This window comes from Anthonomus grandis, chromosome 12 (assembly GCF_022605725.1).
Source record: "Anthonomus grandis grandis chromosome 12, icAntGran1.3, whole genome shotgun sequence".
Taxonomy (NCBI): Eukaryota; Metazoa; Arthropoda; class Insecta; order Coleoptera; family Curculionidae; genus Anthonomus; species Anthonomus grandis.
In genome coordinates this window covers 4043171-4060467 of record NC_065557.1, presented here as the reverse complement: position 1 = coordinate 4060467, position 17297 = coordinate 4043171, and the positions used below count along the sequence as shown (strand labels likewise).

At 28.3% G+C, this 17297-nt stretch overlaps 1 protein-coding gene across 6 annotated transcripts in view; it reads left to right on the top strand.

The window, feature by feature from the left end:
- The window catches only part of LOC126743390 (uncharacterized), a 444135-nt gene that overhangs the window by 73907 nt on the left and 352931 nt on the right, over positions 1 to 17297 (top strand). For 4 of the 6 annotated variants that reach the window (XR_007662855.1, XM_050450459.1, XM_050450461.1 and 1 more), the window contains exon 1: positions 16722 to 16864. The exons of 1 other annotated variant lie outside the window; for it this stretch is intronic. The gene's annotated coding sequence lies outside the window, so the exon portion shown is untranslated. Of the gene's footprint in view, positions 1 to 16721; positions 16970 to 17297 lie in introns of those variants that run through there. One more of the 6 variants, XM_050450460.1, reaches the window with a different exon arrangement.

Below are 17297 nucleotides of genomic sequence, written 5' to 3'. Positions count from 1 at the left end.
CACAATTTTTGAGGTAATTATGAAGGGTTTTGCCCTGAATGTCCAAAAAACTGAAAAAATCTTCACCTTTTTTCACAGCCTGTGAATATCAACCCACTTGTGAGTTTAATTCAAAAACTCTTTAAGAAACTATAATATTTTTTAATTGCTAGAGGGACGGTTTTTTATATTTTGGTCCTTCGAGTCAAGATTTTCATGATATTGTTCACGATTCATTTAGACCATTTTTCTTATAAGCTTAGTAAAAGCTATTAAATTTCAAACCATAGCTCCTCATAGCCTCCCGTGTCATTTCTTTTCATATTTAATAAAGAATCTGCTGCTATTGTTGCATTTTCTTATTACAAGTCTAATAAAATTGAAATCCTGAGGAGTCAAATTTTGGTCCTTCGAGTCAAACTTTGTGAGCCAAGACTCCAACCATTGTTTGGTCCTTCGAGCCGAACTTCGATCCTCATATCGGAACTGTATCAGGTGATCGTAGAGCCTTTACAGTTTTTGGCTGGACTGTAATTAGCAAGTTTACGCAATAAATTATTATAAAAGTCGATTTTTTTTAAGTCTGAGAAATCTTCTTTTTTTTTTATTAAAATTACGTGAAATAATACCTTTGATCTGACATAGTTTTTAAGAAAAGAAGTTGCTACATTAGACTCTCAACAGAAAATCTCCTTCATCAAAAAATCTAATGACAAGTGAGTCCTTCAAATGACGAACTTATGCACACAACCTGAATCATGTTTACCTCACGACAACACACTCTTCAAACCGACCTTGAAACCCAACATTTTTTCCTTGGCACGAATTTCGGACATTCTTGGCATAATTTTGGTGCCACGTACGCACTAAACCGTTCGGTCCTTTTTATTCATATTAATTGTCCATTATGTTGCCGTCTGTCTGGCACGTTATAAATTACGCTTGCGGCTGCTCCCGTTTTTAATTAGTTTATTGTTAGCGAGAAAAATAGTTTCGGGATTTCGATCTGGCCAAGATTGCCAAGTCTACCGAGTTTGAAAAGGGTTTTCTTTAATTGGGAACTAAGTTAAAAGAAATGCTTTCTTTTGGTAATGGAAGGGTGTGATGAAAATACTTGTTTTTTAATTTTCTAGGTCTAAAAGTCATTAAAAAAATACTATAGATTTAGATGATGGGAACTAAGGGATGTTCCTTATGATTCTAGTAGTTCTTCAATCTCCTCAGGAGTTGAGGATTTTTTAACTTTGTGCTAGGTGTGAGGTGTTTTTTTTAAGGCAGATGTGGATAAAATCTGAAATTTTTTTACAAAAGAACTACTTATGAAGTTCTGCATTTGGAAACCTGGTCAGTGGTGTAATTCTTGCTTAATATGGAACAGATTTATTTTTTTATATAGTGCGAGAAACCCTAAAAAAACTATTATTTAAAAATAATGTTGAAACAGTTAAGAATATTGAAAAAAGGTTGTTGTTGAAGTCTTGCAATTTTTTAAGAGAGGAAATTTTATTTATTTTTTTCAAAACTTTATTAATTTCTATTAATTAAGCATAAGTGCATGGCAACAAAATCAAATAATTTGGCCAAAATTTAATTCCTTCTGTAAAATAAAACAAATTAATGATAAAAAAATGCCTGGAAGACTTATATAAAATATTTTTAAGAGTATACGCATAGCTATCAATAATTATGATTAAAATCATTGCTGCAAGCCAAATTATTGAATAAAAACTGTAATTAATTAAATAATCAATTCTGATAATTAATTTTTTAAAATTTTAAAAGCACTGAAATAATTTTCAAATTTTCAATTTTAGATGCACGGAATTTTTGAAAAAATTTATGTTTTTTATGATTTTATAGAAGTAACTCTTAAAATGTTCATATTTGAAGGAATTTCTTATGATTTCTAATATAAGAATAAATATTCGGCTCAAAGGACCAAAATACGAAAAGTCACGGATTGTCGTTCTTCATAGACTCTTCAGTATGTAAATTTTATTAGATTTCCATTTTAGGGCAAATAACTGATTAAATATAAAAAGAAATGATACAAGAAATTGAGGCTATAAGGAGAGCTAAAAATTTCATAAAAAGCTTGACTCGAAGGACCAAAATATAAAGAAACTTCTCTCTGCACCCTACTAAAAAAATGATCAAAATTCCTTTTTGAGTTATACTTAAAAGTGAATTCAAATTTTTGCTCTTATTATAATTCCCTTAAAAATGGTTCAATATTATTCAAAATTGTCTTAATTCGTTTAAAAAACCTCACCTTCTATTAAAAATAATACTTTAAGTCAATATTCTTAATGTGGATTTGTTAACAGGCTATTAAAAAAAGGTGAAAATTTTCCCAATTTTTTTAGACACTTACTGCAGAAACCTTTATAGTTATTTTAAAAATGGTCCAAATTTGTTTAAAATTGCCTCAATTTGTTTAAAAACTTCAGTTTTTATTAAAAAAAAAGACTTTGAGTCAATATTCTTAATAAAGAATTATTTAGATGCTATTTTTCAGACACCAAGTACAAAAACTTTCTTAATTCTCTCAAAATTTTGAAAATACATAATTTTCTCAAAAACGGTTTAAACTTGTTCAAAATTACCTTAATTCATTTGCAAAACTTTAGTGTCTTTAAAAAAAAATGTTTCAAGTCAATATTCTTAATAAGGAATTTTGTACAGGCTATTAAACTTGATGATGCGATTTTCCCAGTTTCTTAGACACTCAGTACAAAAACCCTTCATTACTTTTTTAAAAATAATTCAAATTTATGCAAAGGTATTTTAATATGTTTTAAAAAGTTTGGGCTCTATAAAAAAATATAAATTTAAGCTAATATTCTTTGTAGGAAACCTTGTACAGCCTGTCAAATATGGTGGTTAGAAAATGTTTCCAATTTATTGGAGACCTTCTATAAAAACCTTCATAATTACCTCAAAAATGATCGTAGTTTATTCAAAATTACCTCAAATTGTTTGAAAAAATTAATTTTTTTATTTTAAAGGACATTTTTAGTCAATATTTTTTACAAAGATTTTTTTAAATGCTATGAAAAATGATTTGATGAAATTTTCTGAGTGTTTTTTTGATTTCCAGTATAAAACCTAAGTAATTCCGTTAAAAATGATCTAAATTTGTTCAAAATTATCCCGGTTTATTAAGAGGTATTATTTTTATTAAAAAAATATTTTAAATCAATATTTTAAATATGGAATTTTTTAGAGACTGTCAAAGTTGATAATGAAATTTTTTTCAATTTTTTAGACAGCCAGTACAAAAACGTTCATAATTTCCTTAAAAATAGTCCAAATGTATTCAAAATTGCCTCAAATTATTTGAAAAATTTAATTTTTTATTTTAACAGACATTCCAATTTAATATCTTATACAAGGATTTTTTTAAATGCTATGAAATATGATTAGTGCAAATTTTCTTAGTTTTTTTGATACCCCGTACAAAAACCCTAATAATTTCCTCAAAAGTGATACAAATTAGTTCAAATTTATCTCGATTTATTTGAAAAGCATTATTTTTATTTAAAACAATAAATTTAATCAATATTTTAGATAAGGAATTTTTTAGAGACCGTCAAAGTTGATAATAAACATTTTTCCAATTTTTTAGACAGCCAATACAAAAACGTTCATAATTTCTTAAAAAAAGACTAAATTTGTTCAAAATAACCTCAGTTTATTTGAAAAACCTCGGTTTTAATTTTCTTAAATATTTTAAGCTTATATTTTTACTAGAAATTTTTTTGCAGGCTGTTAAATATGATAGTAAACATTTTTCCAATTTATTGGAGACCTAAGGTAAAAACCCTCATAATTAACTCAAAAGTGATCCGAGTTTATTCAAGATTGCCTGAAATTGTTTGAAAAATTTAATTTTTTATTTTAACAGATATTCCAATTTAATATCTTATACAAGGATTTTTTTAAATGCTATGAAATATGATTTTTGAAAATTTTCTTAGTTTTTTTGATACCCCGTGCAAAAACCCTAATAATTTCCTCAAAAATTATATAAATTTGTTCAAATTTATCTCGATTTATTTGAAAAGCATTATTTTTATTTAAGACAATATATTTAATTAATATTTTAAATAAGGAATTTTTTAGACACTGTCAAAGTTGATAATAAACATTTTTCCAATTTTTTAGACAGCCAGTACAAAAACGTTTATAATTTCTTTAAAAATAGCCCAAATTTGTTCAAAATTGCCTCAGTTTATTTCAAAAACTTCAGTTTTAATTTTTTTAAACACTACAACTTTATATTTTTTATAGAAATTTTTTTGCAGGCTGTCAAAGATGAAGAGTGAACATTTTTCTAATTTTTTAGATACACGGTACAAAAACCTTCATAATTCCCTCAAAAATTGTTCAAAATTGCCTTACAAATCTGATTGCAATCCTTGACCAATACGAATACTTGATATACTAATTTTTTTACTAAGAGTAGCTTTATCTTCTAGTGAAAACCTCATTGAGGCCCCTCGACTAGTTTTTGAGATATTATAGATAGAAGTTAACATTTTATGGAAAAAATTATACTTAACCTAAATTGCCCCAACTTATTAATTTTAGCACCCAAAAAGACGCTTCTTACATTAAATTTACTCACTCTACTTAAAAAATTCTCAAAATTCCTCAAAGGGTTTTTAAGTTATAATCAATAGTGAATTTTAATGATTAATTTAAATCTTTCTCACTTTTACCACTTGGCTCTATGTACTGTAAATCTGAGTCTAGCTCAGGATCTAAAAGTCTTGAGACAACTGGCCTATTTTTTATTTTTCCGATTAAATTTCTTAGGAATTTGGTTTTCCTTGATTTTCTCGAAAACTTGAATACATTTAATTAATTTTTTTCATATCCTAGCATACCCTAATAATAACTTTATACAAAAATATAATAATATTGTGACAGTTCTAAGGCCTTAAGCCCTCAGATTATTAATTATATAGAAAACAACCCTTAAGCAACCAAAGGAACCCAGGTGTTTAATAAACTTCGATTTCGGCCAAGATGGCTAACTAGGGCAAATTGCCCTACTTATTAACGCTAATAAATGGCCCTTGTTACCCTCACTTTCGAAACTCGTATATACTTACTACGGTTAAGTAAAGTTTCGGGGTTTATGGTGGACACGTGTGCAATACCGAAAAACTTTATCGTAATTAAATTTTCCTTCCTACTACTACAAAGAAATAATCCCAAAAAGAATTTTCTGAACTTTTGGATAATTTAATGCTGCGAAACTTAATCTGCGAGAAAAATCGTCACTAATAAAGCGAGACAGAGACGCGATCGTTAATTACGTAAACCACGTACATATAGAAAAAATAAACACGTCATTAGACGAGGCGAACAACAGTTGAATCGTGCATGCGTGCCAAAAAAAAGGCAATTTATTTTATTTAGTGATTATGCACGTAATTGATAGGGTTTTTTTTGGGTCGAATGCTAAAAAATCGATTTTTTTTCGGGGAAATTTTGCCAAAAAATTCAATATAAAAAGTATTAAAAGAGTCAAAGAGCATCAACGATTTTTAGTTGTTATATATCAGGGTTTATGTCTTGGTACTTTCTCAGGGTACGTTGGGAACTTTTGTAAAAATAATAATATTACTTAAATAAATAATAAAAAATGAAATATTTTTTTAATCACTTAAAAACTTGTATTTTAAATTAAAGATTGTAAAAGCAAAAGTTTTAAATCTGCAATTACAATGTTATTAAATTGGGCTGGCTTTTGTACTAAATTAATTATTAAAAATTTTATTATTTATTATTAAAATTGCAATAAACTAACAAAAACGAATAATTACTAGAATAAAGAAAGTCTAATCAAATCTGAGCAACCTGTCCACGCCAGGATACACAGACCCTGCATACCAATCTTTGGACAAATATCTACACGGGTATTTAAGATATCGAAAAAAAAATCATTTTTTTGTTAAAACTTTACCACTCTGTAGCTCAAAATCTAAAAGGTTTAGGACTTATGTTTATAGGAACTTTTTTGCGAATTTTTGTCCAAAGAACACGGTCCTGAATTTTGTCGCAATATATAAAAAACACCCTGTATAAGAGAATTTAAACGGTTGTTAAGAGAGTATATCCAATTTTAATATTTGTGTAGTTTAACTATTTTATTATTTATTCGCTTACTTTTTGTATTTACAAGTTTTATCAAGATATTGTAAATATGTCTTAAAAAATTATAATATATATTATTGTACTTGTATGTAGCAATATGCTAAATAAATAAACATTTATTATTATTATTATAATTATTATTATTATTATTATTATTATTATTATTATTATTATTATTATTAAATTACGTTAAATGTTTGAAAGTCTTAAAAAATTTCCTCAAATATTTTAAAGAAATTAATAATGGTTTTAAAGACTGGAAATAAACAATTAAAATATTATAATTAAATATAAAAAAAATTAGAAGTAAAATAATTGTTTTTAATTTTTGAAGAATCCTAATCAACTTCCTTGATCTGGATTTTCCAGTAAATTCAAAAAAATATTATTTTTATACAGTATACGTTGAAATAATGAAAGTCATCAAGTTTTTGTTCTTCACTATATTTATTTAATTAATTTTTGTCCATTCTATTGTGTGCATTCTTTATATCGTAGATTTTTTTTATGTTTTTACTATTTATTTAAATTGGTTTTTGTAATATTCATATTTGTTTTTTTTTAATTAAGTCATTTACGTAATTTTTAATTTTTTTTTATTTGTACGAACATTTGTAATATTTTTTTTTCAACTACAATAGATAGAATTAAAATTTTTTATCAAAGCGTATGGTATGTTATATTTCAAAATGTTTATTTTAAACAAAACCCTGAATTTTTAGATTTTTTTGTAAAATAACACTAAATTAAATTTTAAACGTTTTTCAAGGAGGTACATAAAAAAATGATAAACTTTTAAAAAAAAATGTTTTTCCAAATTTTGGAAGTAAACTTGTAATACGTATCAAATAATTTTACAAGAATAGCCCTTATAGATCCTAAGATATGGGCATTTTGTTTCTTAAAAATCGAATATGTACTTCAAGATATTTATTTTGAAAACCTTAAAAAGCAATTTTGTATATTTTCCAAACTTTCTCAAAAATAATGCTGGAATAGGCATGAAATTATTTTACAAGGGTAATTCATAGACGAATTTTTAATTTTTATCAATTAATTTAATTATAAGACGAATTTAATTATTTAATTTGGCCAATATAAATCTTGAGATATAGGACAAAATTATTTTAAAAAAACATGAATTTTTTAAGAATAATTATTTATATTTGCTTGTTTTTTATTAATTTATACGAAATTTTATAGCAAAATTATAACAAAATAGCAAATGTTTATTCTCATTTATATAAATAATTATGCCCTACTTCAGATATTTTAATCCTAACAAAATTAAAAATACAATTATGACATCTAATTAAATTTTTCACCAAAAAGCAAAAAATTTCAAAGATAAGAAAACGGTATGGGATCATTTGCCTAAAATTAGACACACTTAAGGCAATTTACAAATAATAGTAAATTTTAATTAGCTGTACCTTTAATTAAAATTTCCAAAAAGTTCCAGTTTTTGTACGCACAAGAAAGTCAGATACTCTCTAATAGAAACCATTATTTGCTTTTATTAATATTTCTTAACTGTTTACTTTATTTAATCCCTTCTTGCATATTTTATTCTCGTTATTTAATTTGCAAAGTTAATTTGTATGTAAATGTTCTCATAGAAATCTGTTTATTATCGATTTTTTTTACAGTTTCTGATCAAAAAGTTTTTTGATCAAAATACCAAGACACGAAACAAATAATTTCACAAAGGCACGTCGTATCCAAATTTCCAACCCTCTAAAGCCCTAAGAAAATTCAATTTTTTTTTTAAATTAATTTCCTAAACAAACACCCTTAAATTCTCTATAATCCCCCCTATAACCCGGCGAGTAAATTCACATGCCGGGGCCCCACCCAACTCAGGTGTTCCCTCGTCACTTTTACACTAAAAATTCCCGAACGTGATATAAACCACGTATTTCACGGTACACGTTTTCCAGATAAAAATATAACCAAAATCCAGAATCGTTATTGGTTGTTGAACACGTTCTATTCTCTCCTCTCACGATATTCTCGAGAGTTTATTGAAAAGGTTCCCGCTCCAACCCCTGTGATAATAGTGTGTGAAGCAAAAATAATTATTAAAGCGGAAGCTCCTCGTATATAAAATGGACTGTATTGGGGAGATATTCTTCAGGTTTTTATAAAAAAAACGGCTTCCTATAAAATTCGTTTTTATTTTTTAATATTACCCCCCTTAAATATACGATTTTCCAAGGAATTTCAAACAATCTAAAGAGCTCTACAGCAAGGTTAAAACACGTACATCCAGTTTTTTTTTTATACTATGAAGAAACAAACGAAGCCAAATAAGCTTTATGGGAAAGGCATGTTCAAGTTTACGGGTCCACGTTTGCCGCAAAAGAGGACGGGGATGAATAATGAATACGACCGCTATCTCTACCTCCCTCGCAACCCCTTTATCCGGGGGAAAGAATCGCCCGGAGAGGCATCTGTGTCATGCGGTTTTCTTTGTCAAGGCGTTAGTGAAAACCGCCACTTTCTAGTTTTTCGCCGGTGGTACACGTAAAAGGGGTTTTCCTCCCATTTAATTAATAGTTTCGGCTTTGGTGGATTTAATGCCGGACCTCCTCTTTTTCGTTTTAATCCGCTACGAATGTGGTGTTTCTCTTTATTTGTTAATTTGAAACTGTTGTTTTAAAAGTGGATGGAGACAAGGATCGATGAAGAAATTGTCGGTAGTAAATGATTTGTAGGATATTGATCATGAGAGATAGAGAATCAAGATAAAATGTGGAAATAACGTGAAGATCGAGAGCGAGTGGAAAGAGACGATCAGAGTTGCACAATATATATAACAACCACCTAATGTTGTCTTACAGACCGGTTTGGCGACAAGGTTAAAAACGTACAAATGCAAAAAATTATGGGTTTCAATTTTTTTTTATATTTACTTATATTTCTCTTAAAGAAAAAAAATCTTGCATGTAAATAATGCATTGGATTCTAATAATATTTGGTGTTTTATATTTTTAATTAATAACGATACACGCTCTAGATACTATTTTAATTTTATCTATATGCCTCAATAAGTGATCTGTAATATGTGTTATTGTACTTAAAATGAAGTAATTTTTTTTTCTGTAAATTATTGTCTAACTATAGTTGTATATTTGTAATCTTAATTAAATATTATTTTTAATTTGATATTTTTTAAATGAAAATACTTTTAATTTTTTAAGGGTACAATTTAAACATTAAAACCTTAGGCTCTGACAGGGCATAAACGTTGAAAATTTTAATCCGATTCTCGTAAAAATATTTAATACGTATTTTAGTATTTTTTTATTTAAAAAAAAATGGAATTAAGTACTGAATTATATTTATAAAATGTTTTAATTATTTTATCTTAAAAAAATCTATTTTTATCTTTATTAAGGAATCATTGCTTTTTGATGATGAATTCAATTAAATCTTTTAATTGTTTTTTAATTTTCATATGATGCAGATGTCTCTAGTAGGGAATAATTAAAACTGATATAAACATAGAAAATAAAGTTTGGCTATTTTACTAGTGTCTATAGAATTTATTTATTTATAAACTTAAAAAAATTCAAACTTGTTCTAAATCTATTTTATCCTATATCTTGAAATCTATTAGACCTAAAGTATTGGAAATTTAAATGTAATTTGCCCTCGTAAAATTAGTCGATACACGTTGAAGCATTTTTTTTGAAAAATCTTTCTATTTAAATATTTTAAAACAAATATAGGACTAGATTCCACATATCTCAAAATCTATAAGGGGTTGAAAATTTGCTACCTACCATTGCATAATTATTTAATATTTATTTAATATCTATTTGGAAAAAAAATTTTAAAATAAATAATTTTTTTTTATATAGGTACATCTAGAAAAAGTCCCTAAAAATTAATTTTACAAAAAAAAGCTAAAAATTCGTAGTAAATAAAAATCATGTAAAATAACCGAAGGTATCTCATTTATATGTAAAATACCTTACGTCCCTGTTGGTTTTTTTCAAAAATTTACAGAAAGATTGAAGTCAAATGATTTTTAAAGAGCAATTTGTGCTTTAATTTTCAGTCCTTTAGCTCTCTTAGATCTTGAAATATAAGCACTTTGATTTTTTTCATTAATTTTCATTAATTTTCCAAATTATGAATGGCAATTACTCTTTTTTAATTGTTTTTTGAAATAACTATTAAATGCTTTTTAAAGGATTTTATAAGGGAAACGTATATTTCAAATTTAAACTCTCTAACCCTCGTAAGTCTTGAAATATGGACCCTAGGTTTCCAAAAATTTTCTTGAAGGATTTTTTTATTTGTTTCAATTTTTCTAAGAAAAAAAAAATTAATAGGCCATAAATTATTTAATAAGGGCAATTTATGTACCAATTTTCAACCCTTTAGTAGGTACTGAGATATAGACGTTTCGGTCTTAGAATTTTGTTTTAAAGTACTGAGACTTATTATTATTATTATTAATTTTTGAGCTCATTACTGGATCCTCAGGCCCATTGTCAAAAAAACCATTATGAGTGTCTGAATGAAACTTTTAAAAGAACATTTAAGAGAGTCGTTGCTATAAGTTTTATAGGAGATTCATAAACAATTTAACCGAAATTTACTTAATTCTTTGGGCCTGAAGGTCTCACTTGTCCAATGAAGCATATTCATTCTCGAGTTCATCACTGGTTTCTGAGGCATATTACGAGAAAACTATGATGAGTTTCTAAATGGAACTTTTAGTAAAAGACTTTATCCTAAAAATTATATTAAGAATTTAAAATAATTTAATGAAAACTTGCCGAGTAATTTGCTCTGGAAGTTTCACTTTCACATTCATTCTTGAGCTCATCACTGGTTTCTGAGACAGATTAGGAGAAAAGTACCGAATTAGGTGTTAGTCATTTTGAAGAAGGAACTTAAGTACAATTTTCAACCATCTAGTCCTTATGCGTACTCAGATATGGCAATTTACCTCCTAAGAAATTTGAACATTTTTTTCAATAACTCTCTAAATTTTAATTGAAATACCCTTTTTTGAGTTTCTTTTAAAAAAAAAAATACTGATTAAGATATTTAATAATTTTAATAATTAAAATGGGTTAGGAATTTCAACTTTTGAGCGTTTTGAGATCTAGATATTCGGTTTGTAAAAATTATAATATTTTTAAAAATAATGTTCAAAAATTTTGTAGCCCATATAGTGCATATAGAAATTTGATACCTGAAATATTTTTTAAAAAATTTTTTTAAATTTTCAAGAGCAAATCAAACTTTAACAAAAAATTTAAAAAGACGCTGAAACACCTACCAAGGTATTTTTCAAGGGTAATTTATATTCAAAATTTCAATCTTTTAGGAATAAAAAAATAAATAAGTTGAAACAACAGTAGAATAGGGCAAATTATAGCATTCATTGTTTGATTACTATATGTATATTGAAATGAAATCATTATTTATATTATTCATAAGAAATTAGAAAAATCGTCGAAAAACACAAATTTTAACCTTAATTGCCTAAAAATATCAAAATATTTATCAGTTTTAAACTTTTTCGTTGATATACAATTGCTAGCAAATGAATGCATTATTAATATATTTCCAGGCACTTTACAATTTCACCAGGCATTTCAGTCAATATTTTATCCCCTAATATTTTTTATTATACCTAGCCTAGAAATATATTAATCGTTTGCTTCTTATACACCGTTCAAATCCCTTTTTATCTTTTCCAGGCAGTTAAAGTGATTTTTAAGGCATACTCCAATAACTTTAACTGCCTTTAAACGGTTTAATATTCATTTTAACTGCTTGGAAAAACGCAATTGAGGGCGTCAATTAGCTGGAAGTAATCAACTTATTGGCAAAACATAGCAAGACTAAAAATTCTGAAAATTTAACCGTTTATTGAATCAATTTCCTGAAAATATAATAAAAATAGGTCAAATCCTTGGCAGTCACAAAAATCACCACCTCAAAGGAACTTTCATATTTTTTTCCAGGAACTATATATTCTCTAGGAACCTCTATATATTTTTTACTTAATACTCCCTGATACATTACTCTCATTACTTTATTTGCTTTTAGATCCATTAGACTTATTATAAGAAACTTCACTAGGAACTCCTAGATGTTTTATTTCTTACATTCGAATCTTTAGCTTTTTTTTTTTTTTTTTTCAAGTACTTTATTGTCGAAAATTTGGTAGAAGTACACGAATTTTATTGACAAAGCTTCAGAAAATAAATACAATCAAATCAGATTTTACGAAACAAATATAAAAAATTTATACAACATATAAAATGCCTACAAAAAAAAATGCAAGAGAAAAAAACAAAATCTTTATAAAACAAAATATATGCATGTAGACAAAGGTAGCAGAGATAAAGGGACACATAAAGGTATGTTCAAAATTAAAATTAACAGATTAAAAGCTTAACATCTACTACACAACATCCTCAGCCTTAAAAAAGTCTTCAATCGAATAAAAGGCTTTTAGAAGCAAATATGACTTCCGTTTACAACGAAACTGGCGCAAAGACTGAACACTTCTTAATTCCACGCTAATGTGATTATAAATCATTAAACCGCGATATATAAATGAATCTTTGATAGGTGTAAAATGAGGAATAGGAAGGGGAATATTATTAATCTGTCTGGTAGGATAACTGTGATGTCGGATTGGAAAACTGTTCTTATTTTTTAATATTAAACATGCAGTTTCCAAAATAAATAATGATGGTAGGGTCAAAATACGGCTCTCTTTGAAAAGATTACCACAATGCATTCTAGAATGGGCCTTAAATAAACTTCTGACAGCCCTCTTTTGCAGCACAAAAACAGACTGAAACAGATAATTTGAACATGCACCCCAAAATGGAAGAGCATACCTTAAATGCGACTCGAACAAAGCAAAGTACACATCACGAGCAACATCTCTCCCCAGTTCATGAACGGTTGCCCTAACAGAGAAGCAGCCAGAAGCAAGTTTTTTATTTAACTTTATTATATGGTCAGAAAACTTTAAATCTTTATCAATGACTAAACCAAGAAATGCAGAATTGTCTACTATGTCCAAAACGTTCTCACCAAAATCAAGACTCTCGGCTTGAAAATTGAAAACAATAACATGGGACTTTGACATATTTAAGTAAAGTTGATTGGAATCACACCATTGCTTTAATTTCAGGAGAATTCGGCTGCAACATCTCTGACAAGCTGCTTGGGATCTTTATTCGACCATAAAACCGTTGTGTCGTCAGCAAACAATGTAAAATGTCCACATATGCTAAGAGTAATAAGATCATTAATGTATACAAGAAATAGAAGGGGACCAAGAACTGACCCCTGTGGAACACCACAATTCACAGACTCCCTACCAGACAAATCACCATTAAGGTACACAGACTGCTCGTGACCAGACAAATAGAACTCAAACCACTTTAGTGCAACACCCCTAACTCCATCAGCAGAAAGCTTCTGAAGCAGTATCCTATGACTCACACAATCAAAAGCCTTGGACAAGTCACAAAACACCGCCGCAGTCGCCTCTCTTCCATTAACACCCTGGAGAAGTTTGGACAAGAAATCAAACATAGCGTCAGAGGTGCTTTTCCCCGATAGAAAACCAAATTGTTCATTTCGAAGAACCCCTTCTCCCAGAAGAAACCTTAAAAGACGATCCTTCATAAGTCTTTCAATTAACTTAGATAAAGTAGACAAAATTGAAATCGGCCTATAGTTGGATGGACTAAAACGATCACCACCCTTATAAAGAGGCAAAATTTTTGCTAATTTTAGGCAAAGAGGAAATGTGCCCGACTGAAATGAAATATTAATAGCATCAGAAAGAGCCTGAATAGCACTCAAAGGAAGTTTGTCCAATAAATTCACTGAAATACTATCGTCACTAGATGTCCTTTTCTTTTTCATCGATCCTATAGTACAAAAAATCTCCCTGGGAGTAGTGGGGCTGAGGTAAAATGAGTTTTCACTAGTGGTAGGTAAAAATTTGAGAGGGTCATAAGTGGAAGAGAGACCCTTTGTGAGGATATCAGCAACCGAACAAAAGTACTTATTCAATATGTCAGAATCAATCTGCACTTCTTGAGAGCCATTACTTTTGGACACAACCTCATTGGAGGAATATTTCAAACGTTTGGAATAATAGAGTCTTTTCGCCTCACACACAACTTTCCGGTAAACTTTTCGATATCTCGAGAATAGCGACAATACAAAATTATTTATCGGGTAGAACTTTTTTAAAATACCAAAAAATCTAAGATTACGACCGGAAATGCGAATACCAGGAGTTAACCATCTTTTCTGGTCCCTTAATCGATTTTTTAATTAACCTTGAAAGAGATGCGTGAAATGAAGCAAGAGCATCCTGCTCACAAAATATTGAGTCCCAATTAAAAGACCGACATCCTGCATCAAAAGACCGGAAGTTCCTTGTGCTGTAAATTCTACCCAAACCTCTGGATTTGTATCTTTTTCTGAATGGCACCTGAGCCAGCTTCTACTGCTTCTAGGGACAACTTTATACATAGTTTTTCCTTGGACCTATTATGTATATATATTAAATAGTTAAGTCTGTTGTCCCAAAATTCAATAACTTGGAATATGTTAAGGCTATTAAGTAAACAGGCGAAACTTAATGAACTAGGCGCCCAACTGTGGGACTTAAAAATTAGGATATTCCTTAAAATGCCACGACAACTGGGAAAATATTTTCCTGGAAAAAGAGTAAGAACTACTTCCTAGAAAAGGTAAGAAAATTCTTGGAAAAGAATAAAAATTATCTTAAATGTATAATTTTTCGAAAAAATAAAGGAAATAATAAGAGAAGTAGATCATAATTGTCAAATATTATTGTAGTCGAATTACATCCGTCACATATATAGTGGAAGGACCTGTATGCATTATCCTAGCAGCTTCTGTATATTCTTAAATCTCTTTTAAGGCCTTTCAAATTTCCAGATGCGCCTACTTATTTCAGTAGAAACCCCTATATATTTAATTAGGAGCTCCTACATTTTTTTTTTATAATTTAATTAAAACTTTTTTATCGGATTAAAAATAAGTCAACATTTTATTTATTTACTAGAAAATCAAAAGTAAATCAAGAGGACATGGATAATATCACTGTAAACGAAAAAAATATTCTTTACGAATAAATTAAATATTTGGGTGTAATTAATGTGCTTTGGGTTACTGTTATTCTAGTTATCAATAAATTATTAATGCACACAAAATTAATGTTGTACAATGTCATTGCACATCCACATTTACAAATTTGCTCAATATTACTATTTAATTCACTCAAATTGTATATCTCCAAGTAGCATCAACATATTAGATGAATATTAAAAATCAAATGTCGCGATACTCTTTTCAAGAATAATTGAATATTTAATAAGTATCTAAATAACATTTCTTTCAAATATTCTGGAGTCATTTTAAATTAAATTATACTTGCAACAAGATCTCCTGAAATTTAAAAATGTGTATTTGTGTCTAAAAAATTAAAGATTAGTTATAAAAGTACATAGTGTTGAAGTACTCATACATACAGTATAAATTTTTGTATTTATATTTTCATATTAATTAAATATTTGTCTATTCAACTATTCGGAATTAAATATGTATATAACGTACATTGTCCTATTGAAATATTAATATTTATTTAGAATATTTGCCTAGTCTCTCAAATATTAAAAAATATATGATTTTTTTATAACTATTCTTTATAATATATAAAGATAATATAAATTAAGAGTTTTTAAAAGAGATGTACACAATTATGACACTATAAATCGTACAGTGCAGCTTTATACTAGCAGACAAATTAAACCCAAATCAGTTACTCTACTCAGTGCTGTATGAGGGATTAAACGAATTTAACAAATTGCCTGTGAATATCAAAATCTCTGATAATTTAAGACAGTTCAAGGGGCTTTTGTAAAATTTAAGATTTTTTCCTTGTATTTAATTTAATGTGTGTATGAATGTCTTATTTTATCTTTACATTCATTCTTTTATTTTAATTTTATTTATGCAGCTTTATTTAGTGTCCAATATTTGAATAGTTTCAGTTTTGTACCAAAGCTTTTAAACGTTCCATAATTTTTAATTAAGTTATTTTTATATTTAGGTGATTTTATACTTTTATATTATCCATGTAGTATTAGTGCTAAATAAATATTAATTATTATTTTTATTCTTATAAAATTTCGTTCGAAGGGGGGGGAGGAAGAAAGAAACATTCACTTATCCCAGATATCAGGACGATGAAGCTCTGATAGCCCTTTGCATATTATCACACTCTGTTTTTTACCGTTATTTACATTTAAGCAAACATTTTTTAGGTATAAAAAAAAGACACCAATATTTACCAATACTTTACCTCGATGGAAAATCAAAATTTCCTACCAACAAGTATTCAGAAACGGCAACAGCGTAATGAAAATAACGGCGATTTCCACGTGCGATCACGTGGTGACGATCGGACCAATGGTAAATCGTCCCTAGGACGCCGTAAACGACGCCGCGAACGACGTCGGCACCAGTTTCGGCGAAAATGCGGCCGACGGCGTCGCGCGGCGTCGTTCGTCCCGTGAAAATTTTCGGGAAAATCTCGTCGCGACTTTCGTCCTCGTTAAAGAAATTCTGAAACGTGAAAAATGGATTTTCACCGTCGTGGTGCGTGTGTTACGTGATGATGGTGTGAACATTTTTGCCTTTTTTTACTATTTGTTTAGAAATTTTTATTATTAGTTTTCTGAGGAATTATGAGCGGTTTTTGTTATTTGATATTGGCTTAATATCGGTACTAAACTTGAGATAATTAATTTTTCTTTGCAAGCTTTTAAATACTTGCTAAAATTCTTTGAAGCCCTTGTAAGAGAATGTAGTTTCCATAATAATTTTCTGCAAGATTCACTTTTCTATGTTGATTTCTTTCTGAGATATTTCAAGTTTTGTAGAGGGCTTACATGCAAATTCTTTGGCCTAAAAAGTCTGTAAAAAAATTAAAAAATATTTTTTTTCTGACCTCAGCAATGGTACGTAAGCAAACTCTCTTGATTAAAAATCTAATTCTCTCTTTATCCTAGTAAGCTCAAAATTTGATAATATATAAATATATTTGATATAAT